The 18,725-nt window shown below is 41.1% G+C and overlaps 2 non-coding genes across 2 annotated transcripts; one reads left to right on the top strand and one right to left on the bottom strand.

Annotated features, from left to right (window-relative positions):
• Positions 1 to 458: 458 nt before the first annotated feature.
• LOC112766508 (small nucleolar RNA R71) lies at positions 459 to 566 on the bottom strand. The gene has a single exon (XR_003184405.1). It is a non-coding gene; the product is annotated as a small nucleolar RNA R71 (small nucleolar RNA).
• Positions 567 to 6,513: 5,947 nt separating this feature from the next.
• Positions 6,514 to 6,621, top strand: LOC112764429 (small nucleolar RNA R71). The gene has a single exon (XR_003183163.1). It is a non-coding gene; the product is annotated as a small nucleolar RNA R71 (small nucleolar RNA).
• Positions 6,622 to 18,725: the final 12,104 nt, after the last annotated feature.

Here is an 18,725-nt window from a genome sequence, read left to right as displayed (position 1 = left end):
CCAAAGCACAACTCTCTTTAGAGGACCTGACCGAATTCTTCAAAGAAGAAGAACATATGGCAGCCGAAAACAACAATGCCAACAATGCAAGGAAGGTGCTGGGTGACTTTACTGCACCTACTCCCGACTTCTATGGGAGAAGCATCTCTATCCCTGCCATTGGAGCAAACAACTTTGAGCTTAAGCCTCAATTAGTTTCTCTAATGCAACAGAATTGCAAGTTCCATGGACTTCCGTTGGAAGATCCTCATCAGTTCTTAGCTGAATTCTTGCAAATCTGTGACACTGTCAAGACTAATGGGGTTGACCCTGAGGTCTACAGACTTATGCTATTCTCTTTTGCTGTAAGAGACAGAGCTAGGACATGGTTGGACTCTCAACCTAAAGAAAGCCTGGACTCTTGGGAAAAGCTAGTCAATGCCTTCTTGGCAAAGTTCTTTCCACCTCAAAAATTGAGTAAGCTTAGAGTGGAAGTCCAAACCTTCAGACAGAAGGAAGGAGAATCCCTCTATGAAGCTTGGGAAAGATACAAACAATTAATCAGAAAGTGTCCTTCTGATATGCTTTCTGAATGGAGCATCATAGGTATTTTCTATGATGGTCTCTCTGAGCTGTCCAAGATGTCTTTGGATAGCTCTGCTGGAGGATCTCTTCACCTGAAGAAGACGCCTACAGAAGCTCAAGAGCTGATTGAAATGGTTGCAAATAACCAATTCATGTACACTTCTGAAAGAAATCCTGTGAACAATGGGACTAGTCAGAAGAAAGGAGTTCTTGAGATTGACACTCTGAATGCCATATTGGCTCAGAACAAAATATTGACTCAACAAGTCAATATGATTTCTCAAAGTCTGTCTGGAATGCAAAATGCACCAAGCAGTACTAAAGAAGCTTCATCTGAGGAAGAAGCCTATGATCCTGAGAACCCTTCAATGGAAGAGGTGAATTACATGGGAGAACCCTATGGAAACACCTATAATCCTTCATGGAGAAATCATCCAAATTTTTCATGGAAGGATCAACAGAGACCCCAACAAGGTTTCAACAATAATAATGGTGGAAGAAACAGGTTTAGCAATAGCAAGCCTTTTCCATCATCTTCTCAGCAACAGACAGAGAGTTCTAAGCAGAATACCTCTGACTTAGCAACCATGGTCTCTGATCTGATCAAAACCACTCAAAGTTTCATGACTGAAACAAGGTCCTCCATTAGAAATTTGGAGGCACAAGTGGGTCAGCTGAGCAAGAAAATTACTGAACTCCCTCCTAGTACTCTTCCTAGCAATACTGAAGAAAACCTAAAAGGAGAGTGCAAGGCCATCAACATGGCCGAATTTTGGGAGGAAAGAGAGGCAGTGAACGCCACTGAGGAAGGCCTCACTGGGCGTCCACTGGCCTCCAATGAGTTCCCCAATGAGGAACCATGGGAATCTGAGGCTTAAACTGAGACCATAGAGATTCCATTGGACTTACTTCTGCCATTCATGAGCTCTGATGAGTATTCTTCCTCTGAAGAGGATGAGTATGTCACTGAAGAGCAAGTTGCTAAATACCTTGGAGCAATCATGAAGCTAAATGACAAGTTATTTGGAAATGAGACCTGGGAGGATGAACCCCCTTTGCTCACCAAAGAACTGGATGACTTGTCTAGGCAGACACTGCCTCAAAAGAGATAGGATCCTGGGAAGTTTTCAATACCTTGTACCATAGGCACCATAACCTTCAAGAAGGCCTTGTGTGACTTAGGGTCAAGTGTAAACCTCATGCCTCTCTTTGTAATGGAGAAGTTAGGGATCTCTGAGGTACAAGCTGCAAAAATCTCACTGGAGATGGCAGACAACTCAAGAAAGCAAGCCCATGGACTTGTAGAGGATGTTCTGGTTAAAGTTGAAGACCAGTACATCCCTACTGATTTCATAGTCCTAGAGACTGGGAAGTGCATGGATGAATCCATCATCCTTGGCAGACCCTTCCTAGCCACAGCAAAGGCTGTGATTGATGTTGATAGAGGAGAGTTGATCATTCAAGTGAATGAAGAATCCTTGGTGTTTAAGGCCCAAGGATATCCCTCTGTCATCATGGAGAGGAAGCATGAAGAGCTTCTCTCAAAAACAGAGCCCCCACAGCCAAACTCTAAGTTTGGTGTTGGGAGGCCACAACCAAACTCTAAGTTTGGTGTTGAACCCCCACATTCAAACTCTAAGTTTGGTGTTGGGAGGTTCCGACATAGCTCTGAACATTTCTGAGGCTCCATGAGAGTCCTCTGTCAAGCTAATGACATTAAAGAAGCGCTTGTTGGGAGGCAACCCAATGTTATATTTTCTCTATTTTCTTTTGTTATTTTATCTTTTTTGTAGGTTGATGATCATAAGAAGTCACAAAATCAATGAAAAAAGCAAAAACAGAATGAAAAACAGGAAGAAAAATAGCACACCCTGGAGGACGCACCTACTGGCGTTTAAACGCCAGTGAGGTTAGCAGGTGGGCGTTTAACGCCCAGTCTGGCACCATTCTGGGCGTTTAACGCCAGAAAGGGGCACCAAACTGGCGTTAAACGCCAGAAAAGGGCAAGAAGCTGGCGTTAAACGCCAGAAATGGGCACCAGCCCGGAGTTTAACGCCAGAATTGGCACAAAACGAGATTTTGCTTGCCATTTGGTGCAGGGATGACTTTTCCTTGACACCTCAGGATCTGTGGACCCCACAGGATCCCCACCTACCCTACCACTCTCTCTCCTCTTCATTTGTCACCTCTGTTATTCAGTTGGAGTTGACATAGAGGGAGACATCCCCATTGATGAGGACAAGCCCATCACTAAGAAGAGGATGGAGCACACAAGAGACCCCACTCATCATGAGATCCCTGAGATTCCTCAAGGGATGCACTTTCCTCCACAAAACTATTGGGAGCAACTAAACACCTCCCTAGGAGAATTGAGTTCCAACATGGGACAACTAAGGATGGAGCATCAAGAACACTCCATCATCCTCCATGAAATTAGAGAAGATCAAAGAATCATGAGAGAGGAGCAACAAAGACAAGGAAGAGACATTGAGGAGCTCAAGCACTCCATAGGATCTTCAAGAGGAAGAAAGAGCCGCCATCACTAAGGTGGACCCGTTCTTTGATTTCCTTGTTCTTTATTCTTCTGTTTTTCGAATTTTAGTGTTTATGTTTATCCATGTGTGTGTCTTGTGATCATTAGTGTCTATGCCTTAAAGTTATGAATGTCCTATGAATCCATCACCTCTCTTAAATAAAATATGTTCTTAATTGAAAAAGAAAAGAATTGCATGAATTTTGAATTTTATAACAGTTTAATTATTTTGATGTGGTGGCAATATTTTTGTCTTCTGAATGTATGCTTAAACAGTGCATATGTATCTTGAATTTGTGGTTCATGAATGTTGGCTCTTGAAAGAATGATGAAAAAGGAGACATGTTACTGAGGATCTGAAAAATCATTAAAATGATTCTTGAAGCAAGAAAAAGCAATGAATATTCGAAAAAAAAAACGAAAAAAGAGAAGAAAGAAAGAAAAAGAAAAAAAAAATAAAGTTGTGATCCAAGGCAAAAAGAGTGTGCTTAAGAACCTTGGACACCTCTAATTGGGGACTCTAGCAAAGCTAAGTCATAATCTGAAAAGGTTCACCCAATTATGTGTCTGTGGCATGTATGTATCCGGTGGTAATACTGGAAGACAGAGTGCTTTGGGCCACGGCCAAGACTCAATAAGTAGCTATATTCAAGAATCATCATATTCTACTAGGAGAATCAATAACACTATCTGGATTCTAAGTTCCTAAAGAAGCCAATCATTCTGAATTTCAAAGGATAGAGTGAGATGCCAAAACTGTTCAGAGGCAAAAAGCTAAAAGCCCCGCTCATCTAATTAATACTGATCTTCATAGATGTTTTTGGAATTCATTGCATATTCTCTTCTTTTTATCTTGTTTGATTTCCAGTTGCTTGAGGACAAGCAACAATTTAAGTTTGGTGTTGTGATGAGCGGATAATTTGTACGCTTTTTGGCATTGTTTTTAGTATGTTTTTAGTATGATCTAGTTAGTTTTTAGTATATTTTTATTAGTTTTTAGTTAAAATTCACTTTTCTGGACTTTACTATGAGTTTGTGTGTTTTTCTGTGATTTCAGGTATTTTCTGGCTGAAATTGAGGGACCTGAGCAAAAATCTGATTCAGAGACTAAAAAGGACTGCAGATGCTGTTGGATTCTGACCTCCCTGCACTCGAAGTGGATTTTCTGGAGCTACAGAAGCCCAATTGGCGCGCTCTCAGCGGCGTTGGAAAGTAGACATCCTGGGCTTTCCAGCAATATATGATAGTCCATACTTTGCCCAAGATTTGATGGCCCAAACCGGCGTTCAAAGTCACCCTCAGGAATTCCAGCGTTAAACGCCGGAACTGGCACCAAAATGGGAGTTAAACGCCCAAACTGGCATAAAAGCTGGCGTTTAACTCCAAGAGAAGTCTCTGCACGAAAATGCTTCATTGCTCAGCCCAAGCACACACCAAGTGGGCCCGGAAGTGGATTTTTATGTCATTTACTCATCTCTGTAAACCTTAGGCTACTAGTTTTCTATAAGTAGGACCTTTTACTATTGTATTTTCATCTTGGTTCTTCTGGTTCCCTCTCTGGGGCCGAAACCAATGATCACTCTTGTTCTTATGTATTTTCAACGGTAGAGTTTCTACACACCATAGATTAAGGTGTGGAGCTCTGCTGTACCTCGAGTATTAATGCAATTACTATTGTTCTTCTATTCAATTCAGCTTGTTCTTGTTCTAAGATATCACTTGTTCTTCAACTTGATGAATGTGATGATCCGTGACACTCATCGTCATTCTCACTTATGAACGTGTGACTGACAACCACCTCCGTTCTACCTTCGATTGGGTGAATATCTCTTGGATTCCTGATTGCACGATGCATGGTTGATCGCCTGACAACCAAGTGCTCGCCTGACAACCAAGCCAACCATTCCGTGAGATCAGAGTCTTCGTGATATAGGCTAGAACTGATGGTGGCATTCAAGAGAATCCGGAAGGTCTAACCTTGTCTGTGGTATTCTGAGTAGGATTCAATGATTGAATGACTGTGACGTGCTTCAAACTCCTAGCAGGCGGGGCGTTAGTGACAGACGCAAAAGAATCGCTGGATTCTATTCCGGCCTGACCGAGAACTGACAGATGATTAGCCATGCTGTGACAGAGCATAGGAACATTTTCATTGAGAGGATGGGAGGTAGCCACTGACAACGGTGAAACCCTACATAAGCTTGCCATGGAAAGGAGTAAGAAGGATTGGATGAAGACAGTAGGAAAGCAGAGAGACGGAAGGGAAGGCATCTTCATGCGCTTATCTGAAGTTCCTACCAATGAATTACATAAGTATCTCTATCTTTATCTTTGTGTTTTATGTGTCTATCACTATATCCATTTGAGTTTGCCTGACTAAGATTTACAAGATGACCATAGCTTGCTTCATACTAACAATCTCCGTGGGATCGACCCTTACTCGCGTAAGGTTTATTACTTGGACGACCCAGTGCACTTGCTGGTTAGTTGTGCGAAGTTGTGTTTATGCCATGGTATTGAACACCAAGTTTTTGGGGTTCATGACCGGGGATTATGAGAGTTGTGAAAAGTATTGTTCACAATTTCGCGCACCAACGTCCATTGAGGTCTTCCTCAGTGGCGTTCACTGCCTCTCCTTCCTCCCAAAATTCGGCCATGTTGATGGCTTTGCACTCTCCTTTTGGATTTTTTTCTGTATTGCTTGGAAGAGTACTAGGAGGGAGTTCAGTAATTTTCTTGCTCAGCTGACCCACTTGTCCCTCCAAGTTTCTAATGGAGGACCTTGTTTCAGTCATGAAACTTTGAGTGGTTTTGATTAGATCAGAGACCATGGTTGCTAAGTCAGAAGTATTCTGCTTAGAACTCTCTGTCTGTTGCTGAGAAGATGATGGAAAGGGCTTGCTATTGCTAAACCTGTTTCTTCCACCATTATTGTTATTGAAACCTTGTTGAGGTCTCTCTTGATCATTCCATGAAATATTTGGATGATTCCTCCATGAAGAATTATAGGTGTTTCCATAGGGTTCTCCCATGTAATTCACCTCTTCCATTGAAGGGTTCTCAGGATCATAAGCTTCTTCCTCAGATGAAGCTTCCTTAGTACTGCTTGGTGCATTTTGCATTCCAGACAGACTTTGAGAAATTATATTGACTTGTTGGGTCGATATTTTGTTCTGAGCCAATATGGCATTCAGAGTGTCAATCTCAAGAACTCCTTTCTTCTGACTAGTCCCATTGTTCACAGGATTCCTTTCAGAAGTGTACATGAATTGGTTATTTGCAACCATTTCAATCAGTTCTTGAGCTTCAGTAGGCATCTTCTTCAGATGAAGAGATCCTCCAGCAGAGCTATCCAAAGACATCTTGGACAGTTCAGAGAGACCATCATAGAAAATACTTATGATGCTCCATTCAGAAAGCATATCAGAAGGACACTTTCTGATTAATTGTTTGTATCTTTTCCAAGCTTCATAGAGGGATTCTCCTTCCTTCTGTCTGAAGGTTTGGACTTCCACTCTAAGCTTACTCAATTTTTGAGGTGGAAAGAATTTTGCCAAGAAGGCATTGACTAGCTTTTCCCAAGAGTCCAGGCTTTCTTTAGGTTGTGAGTCCAACCATGTCCTAGCTCTGTCTCTTACAGCAAAAGGGAATAGCATAAGTCTGTAGACCTCAGGGTCAACCCCATTAGTCTTGACAGTGTCACAGATTTGCAAGAACTCAGCTAAAAACTGATGAGGATCCTCCAATGGAAGTCCATGGAACTTGCAATTCTGTTGCATTAGAGAAACTAATTGAGGCTTAAGCTCAAAGTTGTTTGCTCCAATGGCAGGGATAGAGATGCTTCTCCCATAGAAGTCGGGAGTAGGTGCAGTAAAGTCACCCAGCACCTTTCTTGCATTGTTGGCATTGTTGTTGTTTTCGGCTGCCATGTGTTCTTCTTCCTTGAAGATTTTTGTTAGGTCCTCTACAGAGATTTGTGCCTTGGCTTCTCTTAGTTTTCTCTTCAAGGTCCTTTCAGGTTCAGGATCAGCCTCAACAAGAATGCTTTTGTCTTTGCTCCTGCTCATAAGAAAGAGAAGGGAACAAGAAAATGTGGAATCCTCTATGTCACAGTATAGAGATTTCTTTAGGTGTCAGAGGAAAAGAAAAGTAGAAGACAGAAGTAGAAAATTTGAACTTATCAAAGAAGATGGAGTTCAAATTTTGCATTAAGGGATAGTGTTAGTCCATAAATAGAAGGATGTGAGAAGAAGGGAAGTAATTTTCGAAAATTAAGTAAAAGATTTTGAAAACATTTTTGAAAAACACTAATTGATTTTCGAAAATGAAAGTGGAAAAGAAATCAAGTGATTTTTGAAAAAGATTTTGAAATTAGAAATCAAAGAGATTTGATTGAAAACTATTTTGAAAAAGATGTGGTTAAGAAGATATGATTGGTTTTAAAAAAAGATGTGATTGAGAAGATATGATTTGAAAAACATTTAAAAAAAAATTTGATTTTGAAAATTAAAAACTTGGCTAACAAGAAAAGATATGATTCAAACATTAAACCTTTCTCAACAGAAAAGGCAACATACTTGAGATGTTGAATCAAATCATTAATTGATAGTAAGTATCTTTAAAAATAGAAAAAAATTGATTTTGAAAAAGATTTGATTGAAAGTATATGATTTGAAAAAGATTTGATTTTGAAAAATTTTGAAAACTTGAAAAAATTTGATTTGAAAACAAAATCTTCCCCCTTGTGCCATCCTGGCGTTAAACGCCCAGAATGGTGCACATTCTGGCGTTTAACGCCCAAAATGCTACCCTTTTGGGCGTTAAACGCCCAACCAGGTACCCTGGCTGGCGTTTAAACGCCAGTCTGTCCTTCTTCACTGGGCGTTTTGAACGCTCAGCTTTTTCTGTGCAATTCCTCTGCTGTATGTTCTGAATCTTTAATTCTCTGTATTATTGACTTGAGAAGACACAAATTAAAAATATTTTTGGATTTTTAATAATAAGGAATAATCAAAATGCAACTAAAATCAAATAACAATGCATGCAAGACACCAAACTTAGCAGTTTGTATACTGCTGACACTAATGAGAATGCATATGAGACACACAAAACACTCAAGTCAATTGAATTCAAAGATCAGAGCACGAAAATCATCAAGACTTACTTGAAGATCCTTTAGGACACATGAATGAATTCATGCAATTGACACCAAACTTAAGATGAGACACTAGACTCAAACAAGAAATTTTTGGATTTTATGATTTTTTTGATTTTTTGTGTTTTTCGAAAATTAAATGGAAAAAGATATCAAAATTCTTAATGAGAATTCCAGGAATCAGTGCAATGTTAGTCTAAGACTCCGGTCCAGGAATTAGACATGGCTTCATAGCCAGCCAAGCTTTCAAAGAAAGCTTCGGTCCAAAACACTAGACATGGCCAATGGCCAGCCAAGCCTTAGCAGATCACTGCTCCAAAAGCAAGATTGATAAAAATCAACAAGCTCTTGTGATGATAAGTTGAAACCTCGGTCCAATGAAATTAGACATGGCTTCACAGCCAGCCAGACTTCAACAAATCATCATGAAACTCTAGAATTCATCTTCAAGAATTCTGAAAAAAATACCTAATCTAAGCAACAAGATGAACCGTCAGTTGTCCAAACTCAACAATCCCCGGCAACGGCGCCAAAAACTTGGTGCGCGAAATTGTGAACAATACTTTTCACAACTCTCATAATCCCCGGTCATGAACCCCAAAAACTTGGTGTTCAATACCATGGCATTAACACAACTTTGCACAACTAACTAGCAAGTGCACTGGGTTGTCCAAGTAATAAACCTTACGCGAGTAAGGGTCGATCCCACGGAGATTGTTAGTATGAAGCAAGCTATAGTCATCTTGTAAATCTTAGTCAGGCAAACTCAAATGGATATGGTGATGAACGCTTAAAACATAAAGATAAAGATAGAGATACTTATGTAATTCATTGGTAGGAACTTCAGATAAGCGTATGAAGATGCCTTCCCTTCCGTCTCTCTGCTTTCCTACTGTCTTCATCCAATCCTTCTTACTCCTTTCCATGGCAAGCTTAAGCAAGGGTTTCACCGTTGTCAGTGGCTACCTCCCATCCTCTCAGTGGAAATGTTCAACGCACCCTGTCACGGCACGGCTATCCATCTGTCGGTTCTCGATCAGGCCGGAATAGAATCCAGTGATTCTTTTGCGTCTGTCACTAACGCCCCGCCCTCAGGAGTTTGAAGCACGTCACAGTCATTCAGTCATTGAATCCTACTCAGAATACCACAGACAAGGTTAGACCTTCCGGATTCTCTTGAATGCCACCATCAGTTCTTGCCTATACCACGAAGACTCTGATCTCACGGAATGGCTGGCTCGGTTGTCAGGCGAGCACTCGGTTGTCAGGCGATCAACCATGCATCGTGCAATCAGGAATCCAAGAGATATTCACCCAATCGAAGGTAGAACGGAGGTGGTTGTCAGTCACACGTTCATAAGTGAGAATGATGATGAGTGTCACGGATCATCACATTCATCAAGTTGAAGAACAAGTGATATCTTAGAACAAGAACAAGCGGAATTGAATAGAAGAACAATAGTAATTGCATTAATACTCGAGGTACAGCAGAGCTCCACACCTTAATCTATGGTGTGTAGAAACTCCACCGTTGAAAATACATAAGAACAAGGTCTAGGCATGGCCGTGAGGCCAGCCTCCCAATGATCTAAGAACTAGATGTCCAAAGATGAAAATACAATAGTAAAAGGTCCTACTTATAGAAAACTAGTAGCTTAAGAATTACAAAGATGAGTAAATGACATAAAAATCCACTTCCGGGCCCACTTGGTGTGTGCTTGGGCTGAGCAATGAAGCATTTTCGTGTAGAGACTCTTCTTGGAGTTAAACGCCAGCTTTAGTGCCAGTTTGGGCGTTTAACTCCCATTTTGGTGCCAGTTCCGGCGTTTAACGCTGGAAATCTTGAGGGTGACTTTGAACGCCGGTTTGGGCCATCAAATCTTGGGCAAAGTATGGACTATCATATATTGTTGGAAAGCCCAGGATGTCTACTTTCCAACGCCGTTGAGATCGCGCCAATTGGGCTTCTGTAGCTCCAGAAAATCCTCTTTGAGTGCAGGGAGGTCAGAATCCAACAGCATCTGCAGTCCTTTTCAGTCTCTGAATCAGATTTTTGCTCAGGTCCCTCAATTTCAGCCAGAAAATACCTGAAATCACAGAAAAACACACAAACTCATAGTAAAGTTCAGAAAAGTGAATTTTAGCTAAAAACTAATAAAAATATACTAAAAACTAACTAGATCATACCAAAAACATACTAAAAACAATGCCAAAAAGCGTACAAATTATCCGCTCATCACAAGCCTATTTTCACCAAACACTTCCATATGAACCCAATCCATATTCGCCACATCATCCAACTTTTGAACCATATGAGCCATACATGGAACCACAATTCCAAGATTACAACTACCAAGAACCACCTCGATGCACACCACCTCCACAATTTCACCAAGAAGACCAACCTTCCTATCATAAACCCTCTTCCCAAAATAATGAACCTTCTTACTCACCCCAAGCCTCAATAGACGATCCTCTCACTTTGTTACTCCAAGGACAAGAAGCCATGAAGCGGGATACACTTGAGTTTGTGACTAATTTGACCAAGGTGGTGCACACTTTAGCCCACCAATGTTTGAATATTCAAGGTATTTCCGTGATCACATGTGAAAAGTCAAAAGAAGAGCAAAGCATGAAGGAGAAATTGGACAATTCGGTGGAGAAGGAGGAGTCAAATTTTGTGTTAGAACAATGGGAGGAGCCTATGATCATTGAAGAAAAGGAAGAAGCGGTTGAAGATTTAGGAGATGTTGAAAGTCCAAGGGAATGTAGCATCATGGGGAACTCTTCCAAGAAGTTTGATATTGATGTTGAGGAGGGTGCGCAACTTCCAAGGCATATCATTGTGGGAAACTTGGAAGAGGCTTATCAAGAGATGGATTCAATCATGGATGAATTTCTCTCTACAATGGAACCCTCTCCCATAGGACATGAAGTTGAAATTATAGAAGAGTGTGCACAACCTCCCGTACCCTTGGTGAGCAATGAGAAAGAGAGCTACCAAGAGGAAAAAGTTGGCATGGTGTATATTGAAATTGAAGAATATGAAGAGGTTGATCAAGAGATGGATTCATTCATCAATGAATTCCTATCCAAAATTGAATCACCTCCCATTGGGCAAGATGAAGTTCTTGAAGACAACACCAAGCCAAGTGAAAAAGGGGAAAATGTTGAAATTGAAGAAGCTTGTGAAGAGGTGGGAACAACTAAAGAAGAGCCTAAAGAAGTAGACCTTGCATTGTCTAAGTGTGGGGAGGTCTCCCTTCCCAAGACACCATCCAACACAACATTCAAGTGGGGCAAACTCTCATCCCTAAGCTTCACTTTCTCACTTGAATATGGTTTAATTGAAAACGAAGGTCAACTTAGAGCTCTTTGTAGAGTTTAGAGTAGGAAAGAATTGTGTAGTGGTTGGAAATTCGGTATAAAAATCATAAAGGCCAAGACTCTAAGGTATAGGAATGAGGATGGAACGGAAATCACCGTATATGGGTTTAGAAGGAAGCATTGGTGGAACAAAGAGAATTCTATGTGTCAATCACCTTTATGTCAACCACCCGTACAAAAAAATCATGAAACTCAACTAACGGATGGGTGTGAAGATAAGATATGGGATCCCGGCTCGCTATGTGAAGACCAACTACGGGGACTCATATCTTGGGTAGAACTTTGCCCAAGCTTGATGAAAATGGTTGGAAATTCTGTCAACCAATTGAGAAGCAAGGATCCTTGGAGATTCAAGGATGAGTACAAACATAAGCCACCATGACAATAAGCGCCTCAAAATGTCCAACTTAAGGACTTAAACTAAAAGTGCTAGGTGGGAGACACCCCACCATGGTAAACTCTTTCCACTCTCTTTTAAATTTGCTTAATAAGTGACTTGAGTTACCATTGTAGGTAGATGTTTCATATAAATTTGTTTGTACAACTTAATTGTTAGCTTAGTCACATGTATGTTGTGTTTAGTAGTAGATGAATACTATCATATTGCATTTTTGAGAATTGCATTTTTGTGTTTAGTAGTAGATGCATAAAGAGTTGGGAGCAGTATGGGGAGCATTTGAGCATAATTTTTCTGAAAAAAAGGGGGTGGACGCGCGCGCGCAATGTACGCGCACGCGTCCCTGAGCGGATGTGTCATCACCCACATTCCCGAGAGTTGGGCCTCTCTTGGGCACACACTATGCCCTGAGCCCAACACGACCCACGCTGACGCGCACTACGTGCGTGCGCGTCGATTACGAAATCAGGGAAGTTAACGCGGACGCGCACCTGCCGCGTCCGCGTCGATCTGCTGCTGCAACTTTCGAGCCTAGCCCCAGAGAGTTGTGCTGGACCTGGGCCAACTTTAAGCCCCTAGCCCAACTCAATCTGCGCGGACGTGCACTCGCCGCGTGCGCGCCCATATGCCAAAAGGAGGCATAGACGCGAGCGCACGCACCGCGCTAGCGCGCCTTATAGCAAATTACCAATGTACGCGGACGCGCGCTTGCCGCGCGCGCGTCCCTTACATGATGCTGCCACTCTAGTCTTTTGCCCAGAGAGTTGGGCGTGCATCAAGCCCACTCTAAGCCTCAAGCCCAACCCCGCATACGCGTGCGCGCGCTGTCCGCGCGCACGCCCTTGAATAAGTTTGCCCATCCACGCTTGAGCGTGCTGTACGATCACGCGTGGATCCCTAGTTTCTTCAATGTACGCGGACGCGCAAGGTGCGCGCTCGCGTCGATTCAAAAAAAGGGATAACCCTAATACGCGAAGAGTGCTGCGCAGTCGTGCACTCTCTCTTCTCCCTCATCATCTTCTTTTTCTTCTCACCTTAACTGCCGACACAGCAGCGCCGTCGCCGCCACCGCACGGCCAACCTCCCTCTCTCACCATCACCCAACTCCCATTCGCATTCTCCCTCTCCCACTCGTCAACTCCGATTTGTATCTCACTCCGCCGTCGCCGTCAGCAGCCTCCTCGCTACTCCGTCGTGCCCGCCACCCTCCGCGGCAGCGGCCTGCACCCCACTCATTTCTCTGCCACCACTACTTCCCAGTTCCATTTCTATTTATTTCACTCTGCCCCCAGGTTCCATACTTCAACTCTGTGTTCATTAGTTTTCATTACTGTTAGCTACTGCTTAATGTTAGTTAGTTAGAGTTTGAATTTTGCATGTTAGGATTAGCTAGAAATAACTGCTGTTAGGTAGCTAGGGCTGGATAGAGGATTTTAGGTCTGATAAGTGCTCCGTTTGTGTTTATTTTCTGTTTGTTCACATGTCTGATAAGTGCCACTTTTGAGTTGCTCTGTGTGTAATCTGTGTTGCTTGGATGCTATCTTATTGTTGCTGTGATTAGTTGATATTGTAATCATGCTAGTTGTGCTATGTTGCCATCCGGGAACGTCCAATTTTAAGCCGTGATGCTGCCCAATTTTCAAGAAATTTAATTTCGCTTTGGTCTTTATTATAATTTTGGGCTAATTCTCGTTACTTTTGACTTCCGGAATTGGCCTTGAACGTTGCGAATATGAGCCACGACTCTTATTTTCTTTGAGCCTCATTATCATCATACCACTAACTCACTTTTCCAACTTACTAATTTCTTTAACCCTTTTACTTCCACTCACATTTAATTTTCTTTAACTATTTTTTTTTCAAAAAAATATGATGATAATATGGCTTAATGAGTTAGAGCGGTTGACTTTCATGGACATTGCATCCTTGGTTTCTTGTTCGCTTATGCTTACAAGTTTACCAACTTACCTTTCAAGTTCAGTTCACATCATGATTGTTTATTGGCCAAGTGATATCCTGAATATGCTCTCTTTGTTTTGTGCTACATGATTTATTGCTTATATTTTATCATATTTCTTTTTCAGGATGTCGGATAAAGGAAAGGCCATAGCCACCTCTTCCAAGAAAAGAAAACACTCTACACCCTCTATTCCCTCCATCTACAAAAATTATGCTAAGAATCCTCTGAATGACGAAGAAAAAGAAAATCAGTTGTTACCTTCTACTGACCCAACTAAGTTTTCCAATCTTTACTGTGAGCTTCGCCTTTCCAAGTATCGGACGAAGAAACTGAATACCGAGAAGAAACTTGTCCTTCCCAATGATGTGAGACGGTCCATTACTAGTCGAATCCTAGAGTTGGGTATGGATTTTGTTGATAGAGATTTGGGGGATATCAACATCTCTTGGGTGAAGGAATTTTATTGCAACTTCTTCTGTCCCACTTTGGATTCGGTTCAGTTGAGGGGTAGAGAGGTCATGATTACTGAGACTGCTATAGAAGAGGCATTGCAGTGCCGACATCTTCTTGATGGCACCTGCGCTCATCAGTAGGCTGAGTTGGCTATTCACAGCATGACCTTTGATTATGAGGCGCTTAGGCGCGTGATCGGTTTACCGGATGCTACATGGGTCATGGATGCGAACAACACCAAGCCTAAGGGGATGCTCTTTGCTCAACTGACTAGAGAGGCCAAGACTTGGCAGATGATATTTGCCCACTATGTCTTGCCTACCACTCACTTCTCTGAGATCCCTATGGAGATGCTTCTGCTGATTGGGTGTGTCATGGAGGGGAAGGATGTTTATTTTCCTCGTCTTATATGGCAGTGTATGTGGCGGGCGCATATTCGTGGTCTACTTTCATTCCCTACTTTGGTCACGAGTATGGCTGCCCTAGCTGAGGTCCCCTGATTAGATGATAATGTGATACCACCACCCCCTGATGAAGATGACAAGGAGGTTACTACTCCTTGGGGTGGTTGGGTGCATGAGAAGCCCCCAGCTAGACGCCGTTCCAGGGCTAGAGCAGTAGTGGGGACAGCTGGACCGTCAGCCTCTACAGCAGCCCCATCTTCCTCTACCGCAGCAGCTCCATCGTCTTCGACAGCTCCTCTTTCAGCACCTGAGCCTACTTACCTACTGGTCCAGCGTCTATTTCGGTTTTTAGAGTGTGAGAGGCTCCATGTCAGACGCCGACTGGATCGGATGGACCAGGCGCTCATCTCTCTTGGCGCTGAGTTACCTCCGCTTCCCGACTCTCCGGCCTCTGATGACCAGGATCATCAGGAGGAGGTTGCGGAGGCACCGACTCAGCAGGTGCACCTCCAGCTGCCCCAGACACTACAGAGACACCACAGACCCATGAGGAGCCGGTCCCACAGCCACAGCCAGAGCCAGAGCCTACCGTTGTACCTTCCACTGATCCTCCGGTTTAGCATCGAGGACGATGCTTGATCTTAAGTGTGGGGAGGTCACCGGTAGCATCATTAGAGGACCGGTGAACATTTTGGCCACTTTCTTAGTTACCTTATTTTGCATACCTTTTGTATATATTTGATGCATTTTGAGTTTACTTTGGATACTTTTACTGCTTATTTTGGATTTTAGATATTTTGATGGTTATGGATATCTTTAGATGTTTTAGATGACAGATTTCATACTTTTAGTTGAATTTTTCTTTATACATTTTTGCATATCTTTCTTTTTAGTTTGTGGTTGTGATTAGAAATCATACTTTGAATTGCAAAAACTTAGTCACCCTTTTTGCATAACAAATCGGTTTTAAGCGGAAAAGGAAAGGGTGAACTAAGGAAATTTTTGAATTTTTCAATCACAATAATGCTTAGTCAAATATTGAGATTTTTCAATAAATTCAATTATAGGGCATTAACCCAATTGATTGAAAGAAAACTTTTGGTGAAACTTGCTTGAATTCATACTTTGTGAAGCATGTATTGAGCTTAGAACACAAGCTTGTGAGACTTGAGCCTATTGATGTGGTTACATTTTATAACCACTTATTTTCCATTCTTGTGTGAAATTGTTCTCTTTCTATGATTGTGATCCTTGATTTGCTTGATTCTATATGTCCATTTATTTCTTGTGTTCATGCATTTGTATGATTGAGGCCATTATTTCATTAGCCCACTTACCCAAATAGCCTACCTTTTACTCTCCATTATTAGCCAATTTTGAGCCTATGCTTAACCAACTTATTCTCATTTTAGCACATTACAAGCCCAAGGCGGAAAACTAATGAAAAGTCCTTGTTTGGATCTTTGATTAGCCTAGGCTAGTGAGAGTGTTTATTATTCAAAGTTGGTGAGGCTTGGGAACATTGGATGGGATAAAAAAAAAGGGGTAGTACACTTCCATATTTAGGAATTGGGAACATATTCATGTATTGATTAAATGTACAAGACCTTATGCAATTGATGTCCTTGTACAAAGTATAAAAAAAGAAAAGAAAAAAAAGGAGAGAAGAATAAAGTGAAAATGAAAGAAAAGGGATATAGAAAAAAAAAATGAAAAGAGAAGAAAAAAATATAATAAAAGGGGACAAAATGCCCCAAGGTGAAGTTCAATAAAAAGGAATCAATGCATAAGTGTTATGAACTAAAGAATAGAATGCATGAATATGTAAGAAAAAGTGAAGAATGGGTGGTTAGAATAGTTTGAATTTGTATAGGTCATTATATAGTTAGGTGGGAAAGTCTATACTAATCAAAGATCTAAACTCTAGTCCACTTAACCATAAATGATCCTACCTTGACCTTAACCCCATTACAACCTAAATGAAAGACCTCATGATGAATGTGTGCATGCATTGAATAAATGTTAATTGTTAGAAGAAAATCGAATTTTGGGAAGCTTGATTAGAAGAGAATTGAGTGAATTAACCCTTAAACACTTGAGTGAATAGAGCGGATACACATCCGGTGAGGGTTCAAAAGTTCAATTACATGTGTTCACCCATATTGTCTATATTCTTGCAAGCTTGAATTTCTTTTGATAAGTTTCAATACAATTGTGGTTTGGACTTAATTCCTATCGCCATAGCTATTGTGCTTATACATGTCTCTTGGAAATTGATTTGTTTGAACTTAGCGTTTGCATTCACCTTAGGTAGTTGCATTTAGATAGATTCATACAGTTTAGTTACATTTAATAAATGTCATACCCCTTAGTTCCTTCTTATTTTAGCATGAGGACATGCTAAGGCTTAAGTGTGGGGAGGTTGATAAACCCCATTTTTAGGGTTTATCTTGTATTGAATTTAGAGTATTTTGATAACCTTGTCTCGCATTTAACCTATGAATTGGCATGGTTTTGTAATCTCTCACGTATTTGTGCTTAAGTGTAAAAACATGCTTTCTAAGCCTTATTTTGATAATTTTAATTCATCCTTGATTCCATAAGATGCCTTGATGTGTTTGCTAGTAATCTCAGGTTGAAATAGGCTAGTCATGGATCAAGGGAGCAAGGAAGAAAGCATGCAAGTGGAGAGAAGCACAAAAGCCAAAGAATTGATCTTGACCAAGCACGCGCACGCGCACAAGGCGCTCGCGCGCACATTGCAGAATCGGCCAAGGACGCGCACACGTACCGTGCGCGCACGCGTCGATGACCGCACATGACTTCATTAAAGCAACACGTGCCTGGCGATTTGAGAGGGTTTCTGAACCCATTTTGGTGCCAATTGCTAATAGAAAGGGATAAAAGGATCAAGGATTGAGGGGAAGGCAATGACTCTAGCATATAATATACTTAGGATTAGTTTTAGAGTGAGTTTAGAGAGAGAAGCTCTCACTTCTCTCTAGTATTAGGATTAGGGTTAGATTAATCTCTCTTCTTAGATTTAAGTTTAATTCATGCTTTGATCCTCTCTTCCTTCATCAAGTCTTAATCTTCTCTTCTTCCTCTTTCTAGTTATGTACTTTCATAATTGTAATTCTTCATTTTGTTTTGGATAGATTGTTGTTCTTTTATTTTCTTTCAATAATGCAATTTGAGGTAATTCATGATAACTGTGATTTCCTTGATTGTTGTTGTTAATTCTTTGCAATAATTGTTGTTAGATTTCATTCTTGTTGTTGATTTACTATGCTTTCCTTTTATGCCTTCCAAGTGTTTGATGAAATGCTTGGTTGGGTTTTAGTGTAGGTTTTGTTCCTCTTGGCCTAGGTAGAGTGATTAGTGACACTTGAGTTATCTAATTCTTTTGTTGACTAATAATTGGAGATTGCTAATTGATTTGAATGCCTCTAAAGCTAGTCATTCCTTTAGGAGTTGATTAGGATTTGAGGAATCAAATTAATTCATCCACTTGACTTCCCTCCATGGTTAGAGGTTAACTAAGTGGGAGCAATGAACAATTCTCATCACAATTGAGGAGGATAACTAGGATAGGACTTCTAATCTTTATACCTTGCCAAGAGCCTTTTATAGTTGTTAGTTTATTTTCATTGTCATTTACTTTTCATGCTTCTTATCCAAAACCCCAAAATAACTCATAACCAATAACAAGACACTTTATTGTAATTCCTAGGGAGAACGACCTGAGGTCCAATACTTCAGTTTATAAATTTAGGGGTTTGTACTTGTGACAAACAACTTTTTGTATGAAAGGATTATTGTTTGGTTTAGAAACTATACTTTACAACGAGATTTCATTAGTGAAATTCTAA

Source organism: Arachis hypogaea, chromosome 2 (assembly GCF_003086295.3).
Source record: "Arachis hypogaea cultivar Tifrunner chromosome 2, arahy.Tifrunner.gnm2.J5K5, whole genome shotgun sequence".
NCBI lineage: Eukaryota > Viridiplantae > Streptophyta > Magnoliopsida > Fabales > Fabaceae > Arachis > Arachis hypogaea.
Note: the sequence above shows the minus strand (reverse complement) of the source record. Positions and strands in the feature narration are given on the sequence as shown.